The sequence below is a fragment of the Pteropus vampyrus genome, unplaced genomic scaffold (genome assembly GCF_000151845.1).
Source record: "Pteropus vampyrus isolate Shadow unplaced genomic scaffold, Pvam_2.0 Scaffold440, whole genome shotgun sequence".
In the NCBI taxonomy this organism is placed as follows: domain Eukaryota; kingdom Metazoa; phylum Chordata; class Mammalia; order Chiroptera; family Pteropodidae; genus Pteropus; species Pteropus vampyrus.
The window spans coordinates 130,004-144,681 of record NW_011889221.1 but is presented as its reverse complement, the minus strand read 5'-3'; the positions used below and the strand labels follow the sequence as shown (position 1 = coordinate 144,681).

At 34.2% G+C, this 14,678-nt stretch overlaps 1 long non-coding RNA gene across 1 annotated transcript; it reads left to right on the top strand.

The window, feature by feature from the left end:
* The first annotated feature begins 5,661 nt into the window (after positions 1-5,661).
* LOC111732298 lies at positions 5,662-9,934 on the top strand. The gene is made up of 3 exons (XR_002777481.1): positions 5,662-5,857; positions 7,899-8,044; positions 9,608-9,934. It is a non-coding gene; the product is annotated as an uncharacterized LOC111732298 (long non-coding RNA).
* The last annotated feature ends 4,744 nt before the right edge of the window (positions 9,935-14,678 follow it).

Here is a 14,678-nt window from a genome sequence, read left to right as displayed (position 1 = left end):
CATGCAATGATTTCTTTATTTTGAAGATTAAATAGTTGTGTTAATAGAAAATTAGTTTCTTCCAGCCCTCTAAATAGAAGTTTAAAAGAGATTTAAAGAGATTGCTTTCAAGGGGTACTGAGAATTTATTCTGACTAGGATGTTTATGAGTCTCCATAGGACTGTGCCTGTCAGAAACTCCTATCCCTACTTGACTTCTTATCAGTAACTGCTTGTCTAAGTTCCCACCTATTGGTGATCATGCCCCTTTGGTCCTCTGAGTGTCTGCTTCTCTGTTTATCCCCTTAGTTTGCCTCAATCTATTTGTAGGTTTAGTTCCTGGGGCTTGTCCTTTCTTAGCCCCATGCACTTGTTCTATACTGAGCTGTATTTAGAAATATGACGGAGTTGGGCAAATGAGCCCTGAATGACATTTTATAGTGCATTACAATTTATAAACACTTTAACCTATTTCATCTCCTTTGATTCCCACAGTAACTTTGATAGAGAGTGCATTTCAACTTTGTATATGATAAACTTTATTGAGGATAGGGGATGGAGATAATGCAGTTTGTAAATGGTTCTTGTATTTCATTTTGGAATAGCAGAGAGGCCTAGAACTGACCACCCTGTGGTTTAACTTTTTATGATATTAACTTGGCCTAAGTGTCCATAATATTAGTTAAGTCTTAACTTGCCACAGGTTGAGGGATATAGACTTGAACAAACAACATTTTGATGTAATAACATCTAATAACACTGAAACTCATCTCTACCAAACTTAGCAAGACTGATGACCAATGCGATTGGTTTTTATTTTCACACGACACAAATTGTAAGAGAAATTACCTTTTTTATTATTTTGAGTGAATAAAAAAATGCATAAATGCCAAGTTTAGCATCTCGCTCTGCCAAAGAAGCAAACTGGAGACTGGATATGCAACTAAAACTGATAAGGGTTGGAGACAGACTTGAAAGGGCAAAAATATAGATTAGTTGAAGCAAGTTATTAGATGAGAGGAAGCTAAGCAAATTCAACTTGCCCAGACCTGTCAGAGTACTTTTTCCTGCTAGATATGGTAGAATATGATTCACACAGAATGAGTGAATTAGTGTCTTCAAACCTGGAATTTTTTTTCCTCCTTTTCTTTCTCTCCTTCTCCCCTCACCCCACAGGGACATTTACATATTAAAATTTTATATAATTCAAAAAACACATTCATTGTCAGAATGAAGATGCAAGTTTACTAAAATATGAGAATCTATTGTTTACTTTCTTAAGCAATAATTGTATTCAAATATTATGTAGTTATTTTCTATGTGTTTTGTTCTGTGGCAGGTACTGCTAGGTATAGAAACATGAATAAGAAACTGTTCCTCAAAGTGTTTACTTCAATTTAACCAAGAGGGAATGGTTAGTATAACGAACAACAGCTTAGATTCTGAAGTAGCCTTTAATTCAGTTTGTAAATAATAATTCAAAACTACAAAACAATATCTGTAGTACATAAAGCTAACCATGTAAATTCCGTGGCTTTATTAGTGACTACTACCTTTCCATAGAAGTCTTTCTTGTACTCAATTTTCCTGATTCCCTTTTACATCTCAGTTGCTCTTTCTCATATTCTTAATCTCTTCTTCCTTTATTTATCCATTAACTGTCGACATTTCCTTGGTTTACACTTAGCTGCTCTCTCTTTTCAATTTCATGTGTCCCCCCCCCCCCTTCAGTGCTCATTGGATCCTGAATGCTGATGACTTCAAATCGACCTCTCCAGTCCAGGCTTCTTTTCTACACATTTTTTTTTTCTTTTGGCTCCCTGCTTTTAATTACTAACAAGATATCCCATAGGAAAATTTGACACATTTAAAAGCAAAATTATTGTCTTTCTCCCTAGAGTTGCTTTTGCATATATATATATATATATATATACGTATATATGTCAAAAATCTGGACATAATTACAAACATCTTTCTTTCTGCCAATACCTAATCTCTCATGCCCATCTGGTCACTAGATATTATAAGTTCTCCTTACTTAACATCTCTCAATCTGTCAACTCTTCTCCCATTCCAGCACTATGCCCTATTTCAAGTTTTCATCATGTTTCTCTTGTGGACTATTTTAAGGATTTTCTCATTGATCTTTCTCCCTGTGGTTTCTCCAGGTCTGTCTTCCACATTGTTGGTAGTTAAGTTAAAAAAAAAAAAAAAGCATTATTTTATTTCTATGCTTCAAATTCACTGTCTACAAAATAAATCAATATCATTCATGCATGCCATCCAATGTCTTCTATGACTTGGTCTTTGTCTACTCACCCAACTCATCTTTCATTTTCTTCTGTGTTCCAACACTGCTTCCATCATAGGTCCCTGGGTGCAACTTGCTACTTCAGGTGGTCATGCTTTTGCATTTATTTCCTCAGCTTCCTAATGCTTTCCCTCTGTCATCTGTCTTTTCAATTTCTAGTGATTCTTTAGGACCTAGGTCAAGCATCATCTCTTCTGTGAAAAATTCACATCTGTTTTTCCCCATTCTTTTCCCAAGGGACTTGATAATTTCTTCTCTTGTGCCACAATAATATCTTATTTGTTTTGCGATATTAGTCTTTTAATACAAATGTTTATGTATGTGTCTTCTTTAACTTCAATTTCTTGAGCTCACAAATCAAATATTGGTAATTTCTAAATTCAAAACCTATCACAAGTCTGTGTTATTCAGAGTGGTTGAATAAATTAAAGTAGGATCGGGTCTTGAAAACATTTTATCAAAATATTGTAACGTTTATATCAAAATTTAAGTGATATACACTATTTTGGACAAAGGATACATTCCAGTGGAGTTTGCCAATAGAAGATAATACCAGTAAGATTTTTTTGCTGCGACAACAGTGTTTATTGTAGGAAATGTACAAGTATCATATATACAGATTTTTCTTTTTCTTCCCTTCTTTCTCCTTCATTTTCCTTTTTTTAAAAAAATTTTCCTCCTTCTTCCCCTTTTGTCCTTCCTTCCCCTTTTCTCTATCTCTTTCTTTCACTCATTTTCCAAGTTCAAATTGAATCATTACTTCAGTATTTACCAGATATTAAGCATTGTGTCTTCTTTAAAACTATATATTTTTTGGATAATGCTAAGTACACATGAAAGAAAAAAGTCCATCTCGACCTTTTTTTCTTATATGAATTATACAGAAGCACATGTAAATTTACCCTAATGAAAAGCAATGATTCAATAAGTTAGGGTGGCAACGTTGCAGCCAAGATAAATTGAAGCAAATGATGTGGCTACCCTTATGCCTCAGCTCAGTTTTGCTTTTGTGTTGACTGTACTTCTGCAGTCTGGTCTTAAAATTTTAATCATGATGCTTCTGGGTCTACCATAGAAAAGCCTTTCTTTTCCATTTGTGTTGAGAATTGTAGCATTTAATCTAGTATCATAAATTCTGATATTCTGAGAATTTTATAGGGGTGATGGTCAGTCAACCTCTCTGGGCTGAATATAGCCAAGATGTATTCTGTGCATGTCCCTGTACATAAAGTATTTATCGGGGCCTTTGATACTATGGAGTACATGTCATTCCATGTGTAGCCATGACAGGCAGGCACTGAAGTTTCCTTCCTGAAGCAATTTCCAATTTTATTATCAATTTCACTAAAATATCCCAATCTTAGGTACATTCTTTTGGGATAGGGAAAAGTAGCCCTCTTATGTTTTTGGTTTGCAGCCAGAAGAAATAAAATTCCCTGGCAATCAAGGTGGCAATAGGTGAGTCCTGTCCCTTACAGAAGTGACTGTAACACCAGCAAGTAAGTGGTGAGGAGAGAATGCATGCAATTCTAAATTGTCTCCAGAAAATATTAGATACTTGCAAAGTATCTCAGTGAAGCTTTCAATTTTGCTTTAGCTGACTATGAATCAGATATGAAATATATATTCATCCTTTCATTCTTCTCTCCTACTGAAAACGCTGGGGGAAAAAGGGTCTTATCCTATGAGAGGAACTGCATTTATTTGAAAAATTTCTCACATTGACTTTCTCTGGTTCTCACTAATAAAAACATAAAATACAGTTGTTTCCGTGTGTCAATACATACGTATATTTAACCTTCAACATAGGAACATTAAAAGGTGCATATTAGATTTAGTCTCTTCATTTAGAAGTGTATTACCTAAAACTTCACTTCGAAGACGTTTTTAGGTTTCATCAGCCATGTATGTTCTCTGTTATCCATAAGACTATTACATCTTTCCAATAACCATGCTTTCACATTTATTTATTTTTTTCTATTACTTCATTTATTGGCTATATACTGGGAGATATTATATGCCAGCAACTATATTGGGTCCAAAGATAGAACCAAATGAAACCAGAAAAGGTCTCTGCTTCCATGAATTTGACAGTCTCATGAGAGAGAAAGATGCAATCAAAAAATTTTATGAACAAATATGAAACCATGATCACTATTGGTAGAAGTACGTGGCTCAAAGAAAGGAGTATGAGAAGGGTGATCAAGATGGTTTCTCCAGATAAGTGAACTTTGAACTGAAGAAATTCAAGAAAGTGAAGAGTTAACTAGGTGGTGAGGAAGGGAAAAGTATTTTAGGCAGAAGAAACAGTTTTCAATTTCAAGTACTTGTTTCTGATGTAACATGGAAACAATATATGCTTTTGTTAATCCCATATTTCTTTTTCTTTCTTTCTTTCTTTCTTTCTTTCTTTCTTTCTTTCTTTCTTTCTTTCTTTCTTTCTTTCTTTCTTTCTTTCTTTCTTTCTTTATATATATATATATATATATATATATACACACACACACATATATATACACTGCAAAATAATCAATATATAGGTTTAGTAATCTATCACCACACATAGTTACACATTTTTTTCCTTGTGATGAGAACTTTTAAGGTCTATTCTCCTAATGACTTTCAAATACAGTATACAATACTATATCGTTCATTACTAAAGTCATCATGCCATACATCCTCATAAGGTCCTGTATCTGAATCTCAGTTCTACTCAATTTGACTGGTAGGCTTTGGAAAATTTTCATTTTTCATCCAGAGATAAAATGTACCTTTATGGCTTGTTAAGGATTATAATTAAGCTAAAATTACTAGTTCTGTTTTATTTTCTTTTCTTCTTTCTTACTTTATTTATATCAACTTTTCTAAATATAAGCCTCTTCCATCAGCCATTAGGCAAAAGGGGCTAAGAAATCAAGAAGTATGCAGTCCTGCCATAGGGTATGAGGAAAGGTTTTGAAGAAAGCCTCTTGATTTTTCAACATCTGTTTTACTCTATTAATTTAAGGTCATATTTTCATTTTTGTATAGTACTTTAGAGTATTAAACTGAATTACCTCTCAAAAATTTGAATTATCCCATTTTATTTTATTATTGTTGTCATTGTCCTTTAAAAATATATGGTTGTGATAGTACAGGTTGCATTAATGATTTTAATTCTTCACTCTTTTCTGTTACTACACCTTTGGTCATATGACTTTGCAGCTTTTCTCACTAAAGGGGTAGAGTCTGAGCTAGACTCGCAACTTGCTTTGGCTAAGAAAGTGTCAGTTAGCAAAGGTGGAACAAACACAGGCTGAAAAAATCTCTTGTGTTTCTGCTTGCCTCTTGTTCCTCTGAAATTGCCATGAAAACATGCCTGGGCTAGCCTGCTGGAAGGTGAGACGAGATGTGGGAAGGAAAGCCAAATCGTCCCAGCTGTCCTGGCGGATGCCATCCTCATCAGCAACAGCTGGGTGAACTCTAGCCAGAACCATCCAGCTAAGCCCAGCTGAGCCACCAAGGTCGCCTACCTAGAGACGTACAAGCAAAACAGATGCATATTGTTTTCAGCCACTGAGTTTTGGGGTAATTCTTTTTTTAGCATTATTATGGCAGTAGAAATCTGATATGAGGAAATTCTTATTTGTAACTTTATTATTTCTTTATAATTTTCTTCTGCAATCTTCATTTGATTTTCCAATGGAAGCCAATTAGAAAATCGTAAAATGGATATTTGGCTATGAGTAACCTTTCAGGAGGCTTTAGATTCTGTGTAGTGTGGTTTATTTATAGTGAGACACTGGATATTTAGGGAAAAAATAATGCAAAGCTCCCCCTTTTTCTAAAAATAAAATACATAGTTAATATGTCTCAATAAAATTAAATTTTCAAATGTGAAGAAGTTCAGATCGCCTTATGACTATGGTCTAGAAATGAAAATGCCATATGAAGACAGCATGACCAGTTGCTTTCTTATGAGAGGTACACAAACTATGCTGCTGTGAAATTTTATTGAATTTAAACTCATGTTAGTTTTATTAGTTATAGAGAAAGTTTCTCATATTCCTTCTTTTTAGAAATGTGCCTGCCTTCTTAGGCATGGAAATGTGACTGCAGTGCCCAGTTTGACAGTTGATTTTGTATAACCACTTAATTCCACATCCCTGAAAGGAAGTGATTCTAAAAGCAAACAAATAGGAATGCCTTGAGTTACATAAGTTAAGATATTGTATACAACCAGCAGTCACACTGTGTATTGCTTATATTTTTAACTAGTTTATGTTAAAGAAGTTGTGAAATTATTAAGAGAACTTTAGTTCTAATTTAGTTCGCTTTTCCCAGCTGCTCACTTGTATCTGGTCTTCTCTCTGCCAGAAGTCCAGAAGATGGGAAAGCTGCCTGACCAGTAAAGCTCTCCAGCTTTGGGAGAAAAGGCTGCAGAATGGAAATGTAGCAGAAGGAGGCATGGAGTGTGCGAGAGGTCCTAGTTACCTCTGAGGGCTTCTTTATTTTAGCATAGCCCATGCTCTGCAGGTCATGGCAATTGGCTTTATAAAGGTGGTGTGTTTTTCAGAAGATTAATTCCTTTCATCCAGCACATCATTTCTGTGGATATACAGCTATTTACAATGTCTTCAGTTAGTCAAAGGTTTACTTTTAGCTTTAGATAATGTTAATAGGATTATTTCATAGACCATTTAGATAATGGAATATTATACAACATTAAAAATGATGCATTTAGAGAAAATTTTAATGGCTTGAAAAATGTTTTATGATGTAGGTGAAAAAGGCTTATTTAAAAACTGCACGTGTGGTAAAGTCATAATTATTTGCATGTGCATTTTTTATTTGTCCTGTGAAAAAGACCAGAAAGAAGTATGCAGAGTGATTATCCTTATGTGATAAATTTATGATTATATTATTAATCTCCCCACTTTTTGAATTTTTTAACTTTAAAAAGTATTAGATTGAAATTTATGATTAGATAAATTAACATATTAATTAAAATATACTGGTTTAGGTGCACTTTGAGGACAAAGAATGTATCTTATTTAGTTCCAAATTTGAACACTTCAACAAGCAATGCTTCAAAGGTTGTATGAAAAAAAAACACTTGATGAATGAAAAGGAGACCTTAGATAAGAATTCAATAGGCTGAATTGGGCATTAGTTAATAAAGCAGAACACCAGGTTATTTTAAGGTGCAGTCATAAGAAAGCAGATTCTATTTCTTTGTTACCATCATCCTTATCCTAAAATATAGGAGCTACCTGAGATCTAGGAACCATCTTTTATCAGTTACAACCTTTGGATTGTCTCTTAATTGTTTTGTGGTATTTTTCCTATTGCTAGACAGGTTTAATTATTTCTGAATGCAGCCTTTCACTACAGAAATACTACTCTAATGGGTATATAAATGTAAGAGAAGACTATGAATGACAAAGAAAGTAAAGGGAATATTTTTTCCTATTTTGATGAAAACCTTATTCTTTTCCTTCAGGAAGTCTTCCTTGATTACTAAAACTACTATTCTGCTTAGCTGTCTTCCATACGTATTGTCATTCAGCCAAACACTATGCCAAATGCATACTTTGTTTTCCATTTATTTTGTTATTGTTCCCTACAGGCAGGAATCATTGCATAGAACTTTTCTACTATAAAATGAAAGCTCTGTTGTGTACTAACATGTATGTAGTTGCTTACTATGCAGTAGGTACCATTGCAAGCCCTCTGCATGTGTTGGCTCGTTCATCCTCTCAACAGCCATAGGAGGTAAGTGACTCTTCTCATTCCCATTTTACAGAGAAAGCTGGGTGGGGAAGTTAAGGGCCAAGGTCTCATAGTTTAAAAAGAGTGGACATTTGCCCTAAAGCCCCTAATCCTATTCGCAAGGTTATACTGCCTCTTTAATAACATTAGTAAGTGTTTAGTCAGTGTGTGTTGATTGTTTGTTTAAAAAGAAGGCCCAGAGATTTTTGTGATTCCCAAATCATTGCAGACTATAAATGGAGAAGAGTAATAATATCTGACAAATTTGAGAGAAAAGTTTGGAAGCTTGATTTTATTTTAAATAAGTCACGAGCAAATGTAATTTTAGTTATTGTTTGAATTACTTACTCAAGGGAAACTGAGAAAGTACGCCTTAGGGATGAGCATGTCTATATGGAAATATTAAAAAACGTTCTTGTGCTGTTAGAAGTAAACATTTCTGTCCATATCATTCTGCATTTTGTTTGGTTCTTATTTTGCGTATGCAGCAGATTCTTAATATATGTTAAAAAAAAAAGAACAACAGAAATAGTAAAGATGACTACTATATCTATTTATTTTTTTATTTTTAGTATTTATTTATTTATTTTCGTTTTATTTGTTTAATTTTTCCCCCCTCCTTTTCCCCCTCCCTCCTGATAACCTGTTTAAATGATGAAGTAAGTTAATGGGTCAGGAAGGCTTTAAAACAATACATTGAATGCAGAGGGGTTCACCAGTCTCCGTAGCTCCAGAGCACGGAGCAATGTGTTGCGGAGGTAGGCTCCAGTGGAGTCAAATAATACTCTGAGGACCAGAACCTGATCTGGGAAGGCGGCTTTGGTGCTTTCTGTCATCTGTATCCTGACTCACATGTGTGCTCTGAGTCTAATCATTTTTCTTTTCTTTGCTTGAGTTTTCTTATCTGTCATTTGGGGAATTAATAACCGGCCTTTCCTTGGAAAGCATTTTGAAACCATTCCCTGAAAGGTATTGGTTGTCCCTGTTGTTATTAATATTACCGTATCATCATTACAGGCCAGCCCTGGCTTGGAATGGAAAAAGTGAGCTGACCTTGCCTGACGTTATTGTAACCCTATGAGCCAGTCAGCTTTCTTTTATATCTGACCCCGATGGCCTGGTGCTACCCGATGAAGCTCAGCCTTTTGACAGCTGGCCCAGGGTCATCCAGTTCAGAGCAAAAGTGGGCCCCGTGGACACAACACTTTGAAGGCTCTTTGAACGATCCAGCTGGGGTGGGTCCAGGCTTTTTCTGTGCCAAATGGAAAATGAAGTCTGTGTCCGTCCCAGGGAAGCACAGCATGGGGGAGCAGCATACACCGTTCTTCCCTTTTCCTCTAAATTTATATTTAGTCTGAGCTGCTGCGTTTATATTCTTTATTACCTACCACTAACCACGAACATTTCCAAAGCCCATGTGCTTTGCCTCTTGGCTTTGAACTCTTCAGCTATGACAGAAACTTTATATTTTTTATGTCTGCTTGGCTGAAATCTACTCCTTGGGGGGAAAAAGACAGTAATTGCCTTTTGGGTGATTTCACCTCCACTAATTCTTTTCACATTCAGAGAGGGTTTTTGATAGAACCTGAAGAAACAAACCTGCGTCCTGGGCTGCATCAACATGGGAAGAGCAGACTTCATCGGCAACAGCCTGTTTATAATCTCCTGGGCCTGTTTCTGTTTTCATTTTCCTGAAGACTGAAGTGGATGTAGTGCAGAAAACAATGGCAGGATAATACTGTAATCCTCTTGGTTCCCACACGTGTTTTTCACTAGCATGAATTCAGAGATGTATCTAAGAATCTTCTGTCCCTATACCCAGGGGTAAACAAAGGATCCCACAGTCTGTTGCCTGTCCCTGTGGAATTAAAAACAAATGTATACACTATAATATTCCCGAAGATTAAGTTATTTGAAAGGCATTTTATTTTATAATCATGCAAATACATCTGTTCTTGTTTTTCAGGCTGGTAACCAGATCTCAAAGGGCTGGTAAATAACTTCTCTTTTTATTTCTTCCTTGCTCCTCTATTCTGTATCCCTTCCCCTTTGTTCTTTGAAGCATGAGAAGGGATGGGTGGGCCACTAGGCACTGAAAATCCACAATTACTGAGGGTCAGTTTTCATTTAATATTTCTTCTGATAATGCTTTTACTTGTCTGGACTTTACATGGTGAAAAAAAAGGGAGGGAGAGAGGTTGATGAGAAGGTTGGCCTATTGTGTTGCCTCTAGATTCTGTGTATCTGCCCTTCCTAAGTCTGTTTACACTCTCAGTCATTTGATGTGCAGCACATTCTTCTATAAAGTCTAACTTTGAGCAGCAGTCTTTAGGCACTGGGTAGGCATACTGAATACTTCCAGGATTGAATAGTTAAAAAATCCCAGGGAATATATATATGAAATATATATTTTTTAATGATCTGAAGCCTATGGGAATATAGCTTCTTTAATTAGTGGTGACCAATTCTGTATTTTTTAAAAAATCAAGTAAACTGGTTATTCATAGTATATGGAAGCATTGCTCTTTTACAGCAATAAAGTAAGTTCACATGGAATATGTCCATTTCTGGTTTACTAAACAGAGTGGCCATTGTGAATACCAATCATTGCCTTTATTTACATAAATAATATAAATGGTAAGATCAAATGTTATAATAGGACACTAGAAATTACCTGATCTACTATAGGAATTTCAGTAAAATTATATTTAAAGGGTTGGATAGAAAGGGCATTTATTTAAGAATGCCTTAACATATTTTTCATGAATATATATTACAATTAAAGACAGATTACTAGTAATTCATGAAATAAATTTACCTATTTGCATATTTGAAAATTAAAGATTAGTACATATGTAGTTTATTTTTGAAGGGCAATCAAATGTTATTCTAAGACTTTAAGTTGATTAAAGGCATCTGCGTTTAAAAACATTGATTGGATCAGCCTGAAAATACGTGATGTATGAAATTCAAACATAATGAAAAATTTAAAATATTTATAATCACAGATAGATATTTAGAAAACTTATAATGATTAAAATATTCCAATTACTTTTAAAAATTATTAATTATGGTAGTCAGATTTCTAGGCAAATCCTGACTCACAAGGAAGAAAGTTATTGTATTTCCAAAACAAACTTCTTTTAATCATTTAATAAGTGACATAATCTATATGTTACTTCATTGTAAAATAATTTATAATTTGACTATTTTAAAAATAATTAACTCAATCTAATCTTTCCAGAGTCATTAAGGTTTGACTAGGTGGGAGTGACATTTTTACTAAGCCTGAATCTTTTAGTTTGTGCTGGATTCTGTCTCTCATTGCTATAAATCCAAGTATGTCTCCCTCCTGATTGCTTCTAATTGCTTTTCCCTGCAATAGACTGTATTTTGGGTTTAGTCCTTAGTCATGACATTCATTTAGAGCAGCTATTCTCAATGTTGGGGATGGAGAGTGAAGTAGAAGAAATATCAGAATCTCTGAGAAGAAGGTTTAAATTGGGTGTTGGGTTTCAAAAAATATGCTTGCCTACTTGAGAATTGATTCCATAGTGAAACTCTGTCACTAATGGGATTATACTAGGTGAAAGGGATAGGCTTTAAGCCATTGATTTAAAGTATTTGTAGCAGAGTGTTCAATTAAAGTGAATGTAAAGGTCTTCTCCTCCCAAGAGGGCTATTTTCATGAGTTAATACACAATAAGAAGTGTGTGTGCATGTGTGTGTGTATGAAGTAAATTTGGAGAGATGGTAGTGCTATTATTTCACTCAAAATCATAGGACAGACAGGAACAGGAGAACAAGGTGGTATCTGTTTTTTGTCCTGTACTCAGATACAGTCTGATGCTGATACATGTGAGACGCCTCCTGGGACTCTCGGAATACTTGGAGGCACCTCAATGGTGGTCTGAGATCCTGTAATAGGTCTCAGAGGTAACCCTGTGAAATTTAGATATTAAGGCTAATATTTCCTTTTCTCACAGTATTGAGAGACCTAGGAAGGTTTGAGTAACTTAAAAAAACTTACAATAACAATTAAGATATTGGGTATGCTAGCAATTCAAAACTATGTGTCATACTCTTGAAGGATGAATTTTAGATGCAGAGAATCATTGGCGTCAAGAAGATAAAAAAATCCGGAATTTTTTTTTTTTTGAATGAAAACAAGTCTTCCAGTAAAATAACATATTCTGAAACACTTTTGTGTGTGGATTATAGCCAGTAAGTATTTTAAACCCTGAGATAAAGATTAATGACTGGGATTGTTCCTGACTCTTAACGATTAATTGGCTGGGTGACTTTTTACAAGTCTTTTAACTCTCTGTGCCATAATTTCCCCATCAGTGGGAGAAAGTTAGTATTCATTGCTCTATATACTTCAGGAAAAGTACCTTATTAATGTTTTTTTTCCCATTACTTAATCTAGTGACTGAAGCAAGTTAACACTTATTTGTGAATCTAATTGATCAGAAAACTAAGAAACCAAGTTTCAGAAAATGATCTGAGAGTTTCCAATATTATGGCAGAAATTCTCACAAGAATCCTTATCCCCCATACTCTTTCATCTGTCTTCACCAAAACAAAACAAAACAAAAACAACACAAAACAAAAACAACCCCCCCAAAAAACTTCTATGCCTTTGAACTTCAAACATACTATTTATTGTAATTTAAAAAATAATTTATCTCTACCAGCAGGTATCAATATTTATATGTACAAAATTTCTGAATGCGAAGGAGATGAGCACTTTATGCCTCAAGAAAATTTCTGGACTACAGTACAGGGAGGGGTAACCCAAACAGAAACTAGCAATCTTGCAGAGTTGAGAGACCAGAGCTCAGAAGGTCAAGGAATCTAGAATTTGTGAGGCACAGTTCTGGGAGGAAAGAGTTACACAGAGAAAAAGTACCTGAAATGTGCATAAGGGACCTCTTGAGATTGGTTGACTATAGTTTGGAAATGCATAGGATCAAACTACACAAGGCCAGATAAGAACAGATTCCAAGGAAATAACATTACTTGGGGCTGTAAGACAACAATTTCCAGTACTCTCACAGGACAGGGAGTTTTTAGTGTTCCCTCTAAGTCAAGCCAGAGTGAACAGACCTGCATGCGGTAACCAATAGATACGTTAATATCAGACAGAATAGATTTAAGGACAAGAAAAATTACCAATAATAGACTCATTTCCTAAGAATGAAGGAACCTCATCAAGAAGATATAACAATCCTACATGTGTATGCAGTTTCAAAATGCTTAAAAAAACATAGTTGACAGAATTGAAAGAAGAAATAGACAAATTAAAATTTAAAGTTGCAGATGTCAATACTCTTCTTTCAGTAATTGATAGAACAAGTAGACAAAATTTACTAAGGATATAGAATAATTAAATAACATTATTAACCAGATTGACCTACTTGACATATACATATTACTCTACCAAACAATTGTAGAAAATGCATACTTTTAAAGCATACATGGAACATTTGCCAAATAGATTATAGTCTTATTTAAACATTTCAAAATATTGAAATAATACAAATTATAGTCTCTAATCATAACAGAATTAGATTAGAAACAAACAAAAGAAACCCAGAAAGTTATCTATAAAATCCTCCCAAATTTGGAAATTAATAGCACTCTTCTACGTATCTCATGGGTCAATGAAAAAATGACAAAGAAATTTAATAACTGCACGAAAACAAAAACACAACATACCAAAATTTGTGAAATGCAGGTAAAGTGCTTAGGATAAAACTATATACTCACAGAAGGAAATAAAATGGTTTAAAATCAGTGATTTAAGCTTGTATCTTAAGGGAAAAGAATATCATATTAAGCTCAAAGTAAGAAGTAGAAAGGAAAGGATAAAGATAAGTACAGTAATCAATTAAATAGACTACGGACAAAAACTTTTTTAAATTAAAATTTAGTTCTTTACAGAGATCCATAAAATTGCTAAATGTTTAGCAAGACTAATCTAGAAATAGAAAAAAAAAATGCAAGCTACCAATATCTGAATGAAGATGAGAAAGTATGTCAAATCCTACAAGTGATAAAAAGATAAGAAAATGATACAAAAAGTTTATGCCAATTGTAAGATGAAATAAACAAATTCCTTGAAAGACAAAAACAAAGAGATATAAAGCTTACCCACAGATAACACAAATAGCTTTATAGCACTGAATTTGTAGTTAAAATTTTTCTCACAAAGAAAATCTAGATGTAGTTGGCTTCATGTGGTTCAGTTGTCAAAAATTTTAAGATTTAATACTACACAAACTCTTCCATAATACTGACAAAAAGGAGGATGCTTCCTAATTCATTATATTAGGCCAGAATTATCCTCATACAGACCAATATGCCATGTGATCATAGCTACAAAAATCCTTAACAAATAGCAAGTCAAATCTAGCAATATATAAAAAAAATAATACATTATGACCACTTGGAGCTTATCTTAATAATGCAAAGTAGTTTTATATTTAAAAAATCAATCAGTATAATTTACCACATTAACAAAGATAAGAAACCATGCAATTATGTCAAAAACATGAACAAAACAAAACACAACAACCAAACCTGGGAGAAAACTTAATTTCAGGGTAAAAATTCTCAGCAACTTAGGAAAACA